The 14,174-nt window shown below is 36.6% G+C and overlaps 1 long non-coding RNA gene across 1 annotated transcript in view; it reads right to left on the bottom strand.

Moving 5' to 3' along the window:
* The window catches only part of LOC133212522 (uncharacterized), a 79,803-nt gene extending 76,559 nt beyond the window's left edge, over positions 1 to 3,244 (bottom strand). The window contains exons 1-2 of the long non-coding RNA XR_009725505.1: positions 3,220 to 3,244; positions 1,492 to 1,540 (exon numbers count right to left, since the gene is read on the bottom strand). This is a non-coding gene — a long non-coding RNA (uncharacterized LOC133212522). The remainder of the gene's footprint in view (positions 1 to 1,491; positions 1,541 to 3,219) is intronic.
* Between the last annotated feature and the right edge of the window lie 10,930 nt (positions 3,245 to 14,174).

Below are 14,174 nucleotides of genomic sequence, written 5' to 3'. Positions count from 1 at the left end.
TCCTGTATTAAATAAACCATGATGTCACTATTAGAACCAAACCTTATCTTATTATTTTCCATCCCTGTGCTGTGAATTAATTAAAGCTAATTGTTTTCTTTGAATAAACTTTGAACATTCCATACTACTCGGTGTACAAGTAGTTCTAAAAGAGAAGTGGCTTGTCTATGGCCACAGTTCTAGGGTGGATGATGAGAGCCCAAGCCCTAACCTCTCCCTCTTTGTACTCCAGTTACCATTTTCCTGCTGGGGCTCCGTGCTTGTGGCATGCTCTTCTCACTGCCCTGAAGATCTCTGCAGCCAAGGCTGGCTTGGAGCGTCACATCACATCCTCCACCAGCCCCTGCCTGTTGGTGAGCACCCTCTTGTCCTCTTCGATGTGGCTGCCCCCAACCTAATGCCTAACCCTGCCCCGCATTCCTTTTTATACACACTGAGGGGTACCGCCCACCTGCACACTGTGACATGGGTACTGCCCAGCTGGTGCTCACTGTGACATAACCACCACTCTCATGGTGGTACCTGCTGACCTGATGCCTGCTTTCCCTCCAGCCCTCCCTCCTCTCATCCTCTGTACTCCTTTCACCAGGTGCCTCCCAACCTAATGCCTAACCCTTTGCTTCTCACTGCACTGAGGTGGTATTTGGAGCAGCCAGGATAGAAGCCACTGTTTGTATGGGTTAGCAGCAAATTGCTGCCTCTCTAAGTAAAGGAGGGGTAGGCTGAAGATATTGCAAGGCATTTTAATTGTATTCCTACATTTGGAAATCTAAATTTAGTTGTAGGCATACCAAGAGGGATTCATGTCCTCTGTGCTCTAGTGCTCATGATTCCTATTAACTATTTGAGAGCTCTTTTTCAGGATGGGATGAATCCAGGACTAGAAATTCCGGTTTCCTTTTGTACTTTAGCATTACAGATTAGCCATTATTTTGACAAATAGAGCATTTAATCCTGCAACTTAAATTAAATGAATGAATGTTGAATTGCTTATTGCATTTTAGACATCCTGTAGATATCATGAAGGTAATAACTGCCAAATCACAGTCACTTGCAGAAGCTTGTCACTGATAGGACAGACAGAAATAAAGCTGTTTGAAATTCATGGTCTAAATGTCTCAACGTTTAAAAATGAACTAAACAACCAAAAAACTAAAACAACAACAACATAACCAAAACACAAAAAAAAAAAACCAACTTTTTTTTTCATTGCATTTTCATATAAGAAATTTGTCAAAACCAGGTTTATTGGGCAAATTAATTCTTTTTCCCCTAGCTAGTCAACATTCCAAAGGCCCTTCACTTTCCCTCTCTCATCATCATAAAATTTTCCTGAGCAGATGCAAGGGACTAGGAAAGAGAATAGCAAAGTCTGGTTAGTGTTTAATTAATACCTTAGAATATTAAAAGCTCCACTTTCAAAAAAACCTAAGATTTCACTTGTAAAAGAACAAATTTGTCACCATATGGAAGGGCAAGCTGAAGTCTTACCAGTATATCCTAGAGAGTTTCATCTGGAGTAATTACACACCTGTAGTACCTATTTTGAAGGGAAAAAAATATAAATGAATGCAGAGACATAATTTTTCTAATACTTGCAAATAGGGAAAAATATAGAAGTAGTTAATTCAGGGTTTTCTTGGGCAATTGATTTTGGGGGGTTTCAAGGTTTGTAGAGTTTTTAGCTAAAAGTAATCTTTAAATCTTTAAAATGATATTAGGGTAGCATATAAAGTACAGACAAACATAAAGTAAGTTATAGGAAACACTGAAATGACAAACTTCGAGCCAAGACAACCACACAGAAGAATCTATGATGATGTAATACTGAGGCTATGATGTTGCCATTGCGAAAGTAAAACCACCCCCATTTCCAGTTCATGACTATGACAAGCCACAGTATTGAAAATAAAGAGAAAGTTGTGGTCACAACATCTGGAGTTCTTCCACAGCAACCTTTAGAGTTTTTGAAATGAGCACAATCTTTTTTTTTAAGTGCTTATTCATTTTTCATTTGCCTGTTCTGTCTTCCACTTGCACTTTAATGGATACCTAAGATTTTAATGGAATTTCAGCAAACTGCGCTTTATATTTCCCAAAAAAAAGGAATGATTCATTAGGAATTAAAGCCAGTCTGCTTTTTTGTTCCAGCTAGTAAGAAGGCAGCCCAGAGGTATACTGTATTAATTCCTAATATAAATGAAGTTAGATCACTGTAGAGCAAAATATTTATTTATGATGAATAAGAAAACAGGCATAGCAGAGAAAATATGAAATGGAAGGTGAGAGAACAGAAAATATGTTTCTGCAAACTAGGGAATGAGATAGTAGGGTAGAAAGATTACATAAAGAAATGTAGTTAAACTACAAGCACTATTTGCTTTCAGATACTGTAAAGCAGGAGAGGATTTCATACCACATTAATCAGAGCTTTATAAATAAGAAAAAAACCCAAAACATCCAGGTAAAATGATCACTTCAGTAGACTGACAAATGAAACAAAACTTTTTAGGTACTATCTTTAATTTGCTGACTCCATTCACAGTCACTGCAGGAACTGTCTGCACACTGATATCCCCACCTGGAATAAATATACTAACTTTTAATACATTTCAGACTCTATTTCTTTGCTTTTTGGTACAGCAGCCTTAGCAACAAAGATGCATGCATGCCATGGTAGGTCAGCATGCAGCACTTTAATTAAAGCTGTCAGTTTTAGGCCCTCAAATCTTGTTAGAGCACCATTATATTGGAAAAGCTTGATCACATCAATTATTTTGCTATTCCTTTACATTTTGGAATGCGTTTGTTAAAGGTGACATCATTTATCTCAATTTTCTAGTTCATCAATATGTCCCAGATTTTTTTTTAATAACCTCAAATGTGTAGCATCATATCTTAAAATCCTAATTAAAGAGGTGTTTTGTGCCAGCAGAGATTAAAAAACATGAGCTTTCATATGTAATCATCAGGAAAGTGGGTAAAATTTCCATTAAATGCTTGCATAGGTTTAGACTTCTAATGCACAAAACACTTCTTGTGTCAACCTCAAGTCCTAAACGAATAATTTTCATTTAAGAGGCTGCAGCTTTTGAAAGACACAGCTAGACCCACATTCTAGTTGCAGCTTATTTCAAAACATATCTAAAGATGTTTCTTAGAGATAAAATTGTAAAAAGATGAAATGTACCCAGGAATGGAAATAAGATTTTTCTTTACCAAGCATGGGTTTCCAGTGTACAAGCCAGCACATATTTGCTTGTATAAAGAACAAAAGAAACAGAAGTTGCCCATTTAGTTCAGGAATAGTATTTTCCTAACCAATTTTACAATGTCAGTCATGACACGAAGACTATGGCTTCTACAACAAGAATTGATTGGCTCTGAGGGGACTAAGTGATAATGGAGAAAAAAGAGAAGGCAGAAGTTCAAGTTATTGAACAGTTACTTTAATATTCTAAGCTGAAAATTGGAAACATCTCCATTTTCAGTTTTGCTACAATGTAAGAAATAAGGACAAGACCTTTTTCTTGCCTGTCACTCAGCCAGATCAACAATTAGAAAAAAGACAGATGGTCTGATTTTCCAGAAAGTCTCACTCGGGGATGTGAGTTAATCATCTGGCCCATGAACGTCAGGAAATTAAACTCATTTCATTCCTATGCCTGATTGAAGCTGCTGTTCAATGTAAGCAGGATAGCCTAGGTACATGGCCTACTCCTACAGGTAAACTGGGCAACACACAGGTCATTCAAATCACATGGACAACACACAGAATTTATGTAACATTCTCTGTATCCTTTGACTAACACATCCTTTAGGCTGTGCCTGAGGCCAGATTTCCTTTCCATACACAATGCTTAATGTCTACGATGTTCTTAAGGGACTATGGCGTATGTGCCAAGGGGAGTACCCATACCTGCTGTAAGGGTAGGCAGTCACAATCTGCTTGGCACAGCAACTCCTAAATATCCTATGAAACCTTCAAGAAAACATTGCTCAGTTATTGTCAACCAGACAAAACGACCAAGCTGTAGGACACCTCATGCCAACTGTCATTAAGTAAAATGGCATAGATGACAAGATCAAGCCCAGGCAGCCTTAAAGGAACAGGATGGAGTGTCCTGCTCCATATGTCTGAAATGTTGGAGTTGTTCTGGTATTTCATTGTCATATTACATTTTGTTCTTTGTCAACTCATTGTTTTCCCTTTATAGTAGCCACTCTCCTTTTTCTTTACTAAATACCTACCTCTTCTGCAGAAACAGTTAAGAAACATGCATTTTTTGTACACCAGTAATTCTCTGTAAGTCTCAATCAGAGACTTCTCACTGGCTTCATTAGACCAAGCTGTACAAACAGATTTGAGACTAGTTCTTTTGAGAGCAGATATTTTTACTTTGTAAGGGTCTGTCTCCTTTGCAAAACTGAACATTTCAATCTTGAAAATGTGCCCTTTCTTTCTGGATAAATTATTAAATCTGTACTCAAAATAGCTCTGAGAAAGTAATTGTTTTATATAATGCCCCTCATAACTGAACAATTGTAGAATTTCCTTGTCTGTAGCAAATGGTTTGAAGGCTTTTGGATTTCAGATCATAACTGTGAAACTTTCTCTCACCCACCCACTGTGGAGAGGAGTGACTCATAGAGAAAACAATTCTTTTCAACTGAACAAGCACAAACATGTTTCATAGATATTAGTTTCCTGTTGGACATTTTTTTTTTCACACTTCAACAATCCTCCAAAGCAAATTTTTGCACGTTTATGCAGTAGTCACTCTGCTTTTACCAGTGTGCTACAAGTACCTGTTTACAGTGCATTTTTAATGTATTTGTAGTCACAGAAAATTACAAAATAAAAAACAAAAAAAATTTAAAAATCACCAATTAAAAAATATAATTATAATTAAGACCTTTTAAAAAAGTATATTCAAATTCCTGTATATCTTGCCATTGACAAGTAGGGCAAATAACATGCTTATGCAAAAGGCACAGAGAACCTTTCAACCTACCCTCCCCAGCACCAGGATTATATCAGAAGCATCATTTAACACACTGTTGTGGCCTAGTGAAGTGTCGTCTTGATTTTAGCTACAACTACTTCTTTCAAACAGATTAATTCCGATTTAACTGTTCCCATTATGCTCTGCCTCAGTAACAGTTAATACACAAACATGTTATCCATTCATATGGACAAGACCCAAGATTTTTGCCACTCATCTGCACTTTATCCAAGATACTGCTTTGTCTGTGGGTTGAGGTTTTTTTCAGGACCTATGCATACAAACTGTAATGTTACTCACTGTGCATATTAATAACATTGATTTCTGCCACCCTTGGGCCACTGGCCTGGGAGAGATGCATAACAAGTGTTTGGTTGCCAGCCCATTCTCCAGTGATCAGGCAAGAAATCATGGACAGAAGGAATATATGGCAGGAGCTATCCTGACTTAAATAGACAGAAGCAGTAGTGGATGAAATAAAGCACAAATACATTGGCATCAGTCATGGAGAATCTTCTTCCACCTTAGAAGCATGAACAAGTACATATTTTCAGATCAAAAAGTTTTTAGAGCACTATTTTGGAGGCAGCCAATGGTCCACTAGTCTGGTGGTTCAAAAGGCAACCCATTCTACTGCTGCACAAATGAGAAACACCCTCATTGCCCACTGAATTAATTCATTCAAACCATGAATTATCCATGACATTCCAGGAAAATAGCTCTCCTTGAAGGATCCATCTGCATGGGGTGTAATAATGCCCGCCTGTTCACCTGTATTTGTGTCCCAGACCTCATGTTGCAAAACGTCTGCTTCTGATTCTTCTCTGCAATCCTCTGTGACAGCTTTTATTTTTTGGTACACAGATTCCTCAAAGGATGTCCTTGAGGGGACGGGAGCAACAAAAGAATAATCCCCCCAAAACAGCCAAATATGAAACTGTAGGGAAAAATCAGGTCTTTCCAGAGCAAATTTTATAGCTTTTTCAAGTAATTTGAGATTCATGGATAAATAAACAACAGTATTTGCCCATGTGCACACAGAATTATCGACTCATTTGCTGAGAAAATGATACTGCATGCAGGTATAGATTTAACTATGAAACTAGAAGAATTTAGAAATTTCTTACCATGCCTAGAACCTCTCATCCCTAACACTAACTGCTAATTAACCCCTCAGTCAATTGGCTTTATTTGGATTAGTTCCAAAATAAATAAATACTACTACATTACATATAAAATACAAGAAGATATTACTGCAAAAAGGATGCTTTAATGAAAATAAAGCAACCTGGGATCTTGAACTCTCAGTTCGTCTTGTCATTCATTTCCACAAAAAGGGTCACTCCATATTTGCTAATTCATAAAGGCACCTACGCCAATTTCTAAGAGTTAATCCTAATACACCTAGCATCCTGAACTATTAATCTTACCATAGATTACTGCTCCACAATACTTTATCTCGTACTTCATTTATATCAGTTAGATTCTTTGTGTGATCTACTTCAGAAGATGGGGTCTTAAGGAAAGATGTCTAATAACACAACCTCAGGTTTGGTTTGGTTTTGTGGGGGTTTTACCTGTTTTTTTCTGTAGATATTGCTTTAACATAGAAATCACTCCTTACACATCACCACCTAATACATCTAGTGCATTATATCTTCCCATTTCCAGGTACTTCAGAGATAGAGCTCTGTTTGTACTTGTGTTTATGGGGTTAGCTGCCTTCTGGAAAAATCTGCTCTCCCTTTTCTTACCGTTGTTTTGCTGGGTTGTTCTGGTATTTTTGTTTATTTATTTTGGGTTTTTTACTTAGTGGTTTGTCTCCTTCAATCATCTCTTGTCTTTTTCCTTCAAGCCACAGTAGCTATCTAGTGTTAGGTAAAAGTTGCTGCTACACTAATTGTTCTCACTACCAGTTCACATTGTACTGTATATGAGCGGCTGTAGCTCCAAATTCCCAGTCACAGATAGCACTGAGAACAACATCACTGTGTCACCTCTGGGAGCCCAGCCATGCCTTCAGCCAGGCCAGATCCTAGAAGCACTAGAGGATGGGGGAGCCAAAGTTATTGTCCTAGGTTCAGCAGTAGCAGCCATTTTTTTCTCCTTCTTAGTAGCTGGTGAAGTGCTGTGTTTTCGACTTTCGGCCTGGGAACAGCACTGATAACACCGACCTTTTTAGTTACTGCTCAAATGTTTAGTCTGACCAAGGATTTTCTGAGCCTCATGCTCTGCCAGGGAGGAGCGGAAGCCTGGAGGAAGCAGAGACAGGACACCTGACCCAAACTAGCCAAAGAGGTATTCCATACCACAGCACACCATGCACAGGATGTAAAGTGAGAGTTACTCGGAAGGGCTAGAACACTGCTTGGGTCAGGCTGGGTATCAGTCGGCGGGTGGTGAGCAGTTGTATTCTCTTCCCTTGTTATTTCCCTTATTATTATTGGTAGTAGCAGTAGTGGTTTGTGTTATACCTTAGTTACTGAACTGTTCTTATCTCAACCCATGGGAGCTACATTCTTTCGATCCTCCTCCCCATCCCTCTGGGAGAAGGGTAGGGGGAGGAAGTGGGGGAGTGAGTGAGCAGGCTGCATGGGTCTGAGTTACTGACTACATTCAAACCATGACAGTTCTCTCTCCTGTGAACCATTCCCAGAAATAAGCTGCATTTTGGTATGCAGCTCACATGGTCAGGAAAACGTCCCACATCAGGTTGCAGCCTATCTTTCTTCCCATTAAGTTGATTTCATTCATTTTGATACCTATTCTTTGTAAATGGGGTAGATAGCATGCTGGTTTTACTGGCAAAATCAAAAGTAGGAACTAATTATTTTGGTTATTCATTACCCTGCTGAGACAAATGTTGTGAAGAACAAAAAGCAGAACTTAATAAATTAGCTGGCAATGTTAATTTGGTGTGAGTTTAGAGCATTACCCAGGAAATATAAGTACTATGAAAAGATCTAGTGAAATCAGAAATGCCGTCTGGTAATAATAACAGGAGAAGGCACTTGTTCTGTAATTATCAGACATGAATTTGGGGAATTTGGCTTCCAAGGCACCGTGAATTTGCAGTTCATTACATTCTTAATGACTCATATTATGAATATGTCTTTTTAATTGCTCTTTATTGCCTTGACCCTTATAATAAGAGGATCGTTCATTGTTTTAAAATAAGCGCTACCCTCGTGTTCGCAGAGTACTGCCTTAATCTAAGCAGACTTGTTGCATCCAAATTCTAGCAGATAATGAGAATCCAAGTGAAAAGCACAGCTGCAGAGACTAATAATCTAGAGTGGAAAAGAGAATCTTCTGAAAGTACAAAAGAGAGCTGGCAGAACAAGTTAAAGGAAGATTTACATTGATAACTATAAGAGTAGACCTTTCAATTTCTCTATTACTTTGATATCACAGGTTTATTATTGTACTGTGGGGTCCTCATAAACATACACCTGAAATAACTGCCCTGTGTTTCTCATGGGGAAGTATTAGAATTTCTAAACTGGACAGTCCTTTCCACTTCCCACCCTACCTACATGTAGGACACCTACAAGTCAGTAAGTGGTGTATCTTCTAGAGGCACTTAAGTCTCTGAAGTCTTAGGAAAGATTTCAGCATGTTTGGAAAATGTGCTGTGGCTGACTGAATGCATTCAAAATACTAAGCACTAAATACTCAGGATACACATTCAATTTTCATGTTCTCTGAGACTTCGGAAGTCCCACTCCAACTGATTTCCATACTCATATCAGTGTGAATTCAATCAGTCCCATTCTCTGTTTAAAAGCTACTACAAACCACAGATTTATATAGGTACTTAGAATTTTCAGTATAATGGAAAATCATTTATGTACATACTGAACAGATCAAATTTTATTGACTTAAAAGCCTTCATAGTCTATATCGACATTGACTTAAAACAGTCCATCAAAATTACATATAAAGCCCAAGTTACAAAGTTAGCTTACTGCTTTGTTCTATTTTCCTTTATAATTGACTAGTTTAGAAATGATTCAAAGGTCAAAAAGTACCAAATACTAAACCGTGAGAAAGCTTCTTAGTTTGTTAGTGAAAAAGGTGTTGAAAGTTAAAAGCTAAAGAGAACATTAGCTTACAGAAGAAAAGGGACCAGCAAGCCTAGCAAATCTGAGTTAATCACAAAAGCAGAGAAAAGGAAGATTACTTTTTGTACTTCTTATAGGTATGTATTAAATCTTACCTAACAGGCATTATCCAAGAGTAAGAAAATAAAACTGTCTAGTCTTTTTGCTTAGCATCACTTTCCCTAAGAGAGTCCTTTTCACATGGACCTTGGAGAAGTCATAACATATGCATTTAACCCTATAGGTTTTTTTAATCAAAAAATATAAGTAGGCAGAAACCTTGCTAATAGTTCATATCTCACCTTCTGACAGCCTTCTAACTTGTTAACACTAAACTGATAAAGTCCAGCACAAGTTTGAGTTCTCTGAATAGTCTTCTCTGCCACAGAGGATGTAAGAGGAGCTTCATATGCTTCACTGTCAACTCTGTCATTGTAGAGCGGCAAAAATAGCAAATTATGAAATACATACATTGTCTTATATTATGAAAGTTCAAAAGCTGTAGTAACAAACCATAACTACTGTGCTTAAGGACTGAACTTTCTAATCTTTTCACAGGAATGACTGTCTCAGGTTATACATTACATGCACCTATTGTAACACCATGACAGTGGAGCAAACACAAAGATCACCAAGCATCGAACCAATAAAGTTCTAGGCAAAACATGATTACAAACAAATTCCTACTTTCATAAATTAAAATTATGCAAGCATACTAATGTTAACACTGAATCATCAACACTGCAGTAAGAAGATGTGCACAGATATATTTATGACCTTCTAGCATATTAGCCAGCAAAGTAGTTTTTCCAAAATGCAGTCTTGCACAACTTGGCAAACAAACACAAGGGTAATCTTGCTTGAGATTATATTGATTTTTAATTCTTTTCTGCTTAATGTTATTGAATTTTAAATTGCCTCTGTTAATTTTACTTTTTAATTATGGCACTATATGCACTTACTGGAGCTGATTAAAAATTGATTTATTCATTTTCTAGTGAAAGATCTAGTTCTAAGTTCCAAACTAGAATGAGCTTATTTAAAGTGCAACTTAAACTTTAAAGAGAAAGTAAAGAGAAAAATTTTAAATAGTTTTAAATTCTTAAGTAGTTCTTACTATTTTTCATATAATGGTGGATATAAGTAAAATAGAATGTCTTTTCACTAAAATTCCGGATTATATGTTTTCATTTTCGTATATGTGGCTACACCTTTCATAAACAAATTACCATGGTATTGCCAATGCGATCTTTCTTCAAGCATTAATGTTTTCAAGCTTGGCTTCCAAGAAAAAGAGAAATCACCTATAAGGAGTTTATTCCTAGTTATATATGTTAGTACTAAAACAGAGTGGTGAAATAGCACATAAAGGAAATCAACATTATAGAAAACACAGATCTTGGAATGTTTAACTCCAGTGAGAGAACAAAAAAAAAGTGTAGCAACCACTGCTGTGAAGTATTTTGAGATATATATATATATATATAACCATGGAAGCAAGGAACAAGGAGAATGAGAGCTCATCTCTGTAACTAGTCCATACTGTGAATAATTTGTTTAAAATATTATCATTCTGCCATGTAAAATATGAACAAAAAAAACAGGTGTTCAACTTGGTTTCAAGAGAGTCTCGTATTTCAGCCTCTCTGAAGAAAGGCACCAGCAGCTACACACAAAAGCTTCATCATGCATCCACAACAATAACTCAAGAATTCTTCACCATGGGTAATGCTGCATCCTTTTATTAGGTAACTGATGCAAAAAAATAAAAATAAAAAAATAGAAGGAGCAGGGTAGAAAGCTTTAAAACACCTTGAAGAAAGAAAAATATCCTTGGGGTAAGACTTGAACTGATTAACCCAGCACATGAGTCGAGGGACACAAGTTCATGTAACTGTGGTTCATCCACAGCTATTTCCTCAAACCACCTACAGACACTGGAGACTCCTGCAAAATTCCATTTCAGAATTTCTGCTACAGATTGGGGTTCCATTTGAAAATAATCAGGCCACTACTTCAGTCTTAATACCATAAAAAGCCAGGGTAGAAGGTAATACTGAAGCATAAGATATAAATGAACCAAGCAGTCCTTAGTTCTCTGCTTTTCCTCAGAGATATACACCAGAAAGTAAGAACTGTATAGGGGTTATTCCATCTTCAAGGACAATTTAATTCTAAATCATACTTTGTGCACATTTCTTTGTATAATGTAGCATTTTAACTCTGGTGTCACAGCAGGGTGCTGCTGCACATTCCTTTCCACACTATTTTTTTTTCAACTGTGGCCAAAATTCATCTTTGCAATTACTCCTGTGCATTGTTCTCATATACACCTTAATGAAGAATCTCTCCTTGGGAGCCTCCCATTTGTCTGGGCCTGAGCTTTCCAAAGAAAACACCCTGGATATTCTTGAGGGTCCCCTCCCAACAGATATCAAATTAAATTATTCATATTTTAAATATATGGAGATTTCACAACACTGTTTTTCCTGTCCATGTAGAAGCCATTCCTCAGAACACCAGACATATGCTACCCCCTGGCAAAGAGCTGGCACTGGCATCAGGGCAAGACATTTATGCAAAAAAATCCCAGAGAAAACAGTGTAACACCATGTGTTTCAACAGTAACGCTATATATTACAACTGCTTCCAAGTGCCAGATTGTTTACTTTCATTAAATAAATTTTACTATCCATGAAAGCAGAGGAAATATATACACATACAGTGAGCTATGAGCAATTTTGCTGGGAGATGGCATAAGGGCATAAATCTAATTCAGTAGATGCAGAATATATTTTGAATGTATATACATTTTATTTCAATTTTCAAAATACTGAATGTATAAGAAATTGTCATAAATCTCTGCATTTCAAATTTCAGATAAGCAGTTCTAGTTTCTGTTTATAATTTGGAGTTATTTCGGTTCCTTATAGTGCATTTAATAGGGAAGACAATTTAGAGGAGTTTGTGTTTGCTGGCTACATGTAATGCATGAGATACATGATTTGGAGAAATTAGGTCTACTCATAAACACTACACATATTTTGTTTACTCTCATATATAGACCCTCATAAGTGGGATAGAGACACATAGATAGTCACTAGGATACCTCCTGTTGTGGTGAATTCTGTCTGTTTGCATTCGATGATATGCTTATATCAGGTCCAATAAATAACCAAGACTTTTACAGCTACGAGCACTTATTTATTTAATTTAAGCTTTTAGAGGGACTATTCAAGATTTCCTACAGCTGGCCAAAAATACTTTTTAAAACATGTTGTATAATTCTTGACTTCAGGAATGTCTTCAAGTAATTGCATTACTCCATTTGCACATCTGATAAATTTTGTGAGCTGCTATTTACAAATGGTCCATTTACAAAGGAGCCTCCTACTGAAACATCAAGAAGAAATGTCTGTTTGATGACTATGGAACGGCAAGGTGGGAATTAACTATGCAGGCAAGTGGGCGTGTGCACATACGTATTTGTCTGCATATACATACCCAGACTCACACACATGTACTTTTGTATGCATTTCTATACGTCTACGCATATACACTTGTATTTTATATAACACTGTCTGGCAGAGTGGAATTTGAAAACAGGAAGGAATCAATGTGAATACAGATCTGAGGACCCACTAATTTTTTTTATTAATATACTCAGATTTTTAGAAGTTAGTCAGGAAACTTTCCAAAAACATGTATCAAATTTATTTGCCCACTGTACTCACATTCATTGGGGTACAGAGGATTAATTCCACTGAGCTCCATGGAGAAATCCCTCTGCTAGAATTCAAAGAAGACTGTTCTAAAGAAATCCCAGTGGTGAGCTTAATAACATCTTGGCCAAGGGGCAGATCTCTTCATAGCTCCACAACAGCTCATGCATTCCAGTAGAGACATAATAGAGACATGCATTCCAATACAGACAATAGCATGATACAGGGCTTGGTTTTCCTGATCGGTAAGGCTCCACAAATTGATTAATATATTGGACTGAGCTCTTCATATACCTTGGTATATCTTTTGTATAATGGAAAACAATCATAATAAACACCCACACATTTATTAATTATAGATACCAGAGGAAAAAAAATATATTTTAATACTATGCCAATTTAAACCCAGTAAGGATTTAAAATCTTAAGAAATATAATGATACACTGGAACAATCTTGATTACAGAGTTAATTAGAGATCAAGTAGCTTTATTTTATTAAAAATTAATAATTCATGCACCTTAATTGTTGGATAATTATGGTTTTGTCTGCTATATGTAGTTAAAATTATAAAACGGGTTTACAGCTATGATTTAAAGTATTAATTTTCATAAAATACATGTCAAAGGGCTGCTGTTAAAGCAATTACTAAAAATCTACTGCAAATAAAAATATTGTTCATTTAAAGGAAAAAAAGAAACCAAAACCAATCCTAGTAAGTCTGAGTTGACAGAGCTTCCACTTTTTACTTTATCAGGGAAGTGAAAAGAGTTCTCTTGAGTTAATAGAATAAACTAGAACCATAAGCAGCCCAAAAATTCTGAGGGGCAGTCCTGTTATTAAAGTTGAAGGCTCCAGACAGGAGCTTATGAGTGTTCCTTAAGATTTAATTCCAGATCTCCTTTTCTTCATGCACGCATGAATAAATGGGAAAATTATTTCTGTTAGCTAGATCTCCCATTTAAATAGAAATGCAATCATCATGGAAACTAAATATTGTATGTACACTCTCTAACTCAATTTTCTCAGCATTATTTACATGTGCTCAGTGCTTAAACCTGATAGAAAAACTTCCCACCCATACCAATTAACCTTACTCTGCAGTTTTGTTCTGCCTAGCTCTCCTTGACTATTTTCTTGTTCTCTTCTGTGTTGTTCATTTGAATTAGTTTGAATTTCTTCCTAGAAATTGTTTGTAATATAAAACTGTATCTGTCTGCCTCTATTTTTCTATTTCTAATTTCTCAAGAGACATAAATGGATTCCCAATTTAAGCATATGACAGCACTCCCTTTGCAGAGCATTCTTTCCTTTTTTTCTGTCTTATTTCACTTATACCAGTCG

This window comes from Neopsephotus bourkii, unplaced genomic scaffold (genome assembly GCF_033783945.1).
Source record: "Neopsephotus bourkii isolate Nb327-2 ecotype Australia unplaced genomic scaffold, CSIRO-AGI_Nbou_v1 NB_716, whole genome shotgun sequence".
Lineage (NCBI taxonomy): Eukaryota > Metazoa > Chordata > Aves > Psittaciformes > Psittacidae > Neopsephotus > Neopsephotus bourkii.
This window is presented reverse-complemented; position numbering and strand designations above follow the sequence as displayed.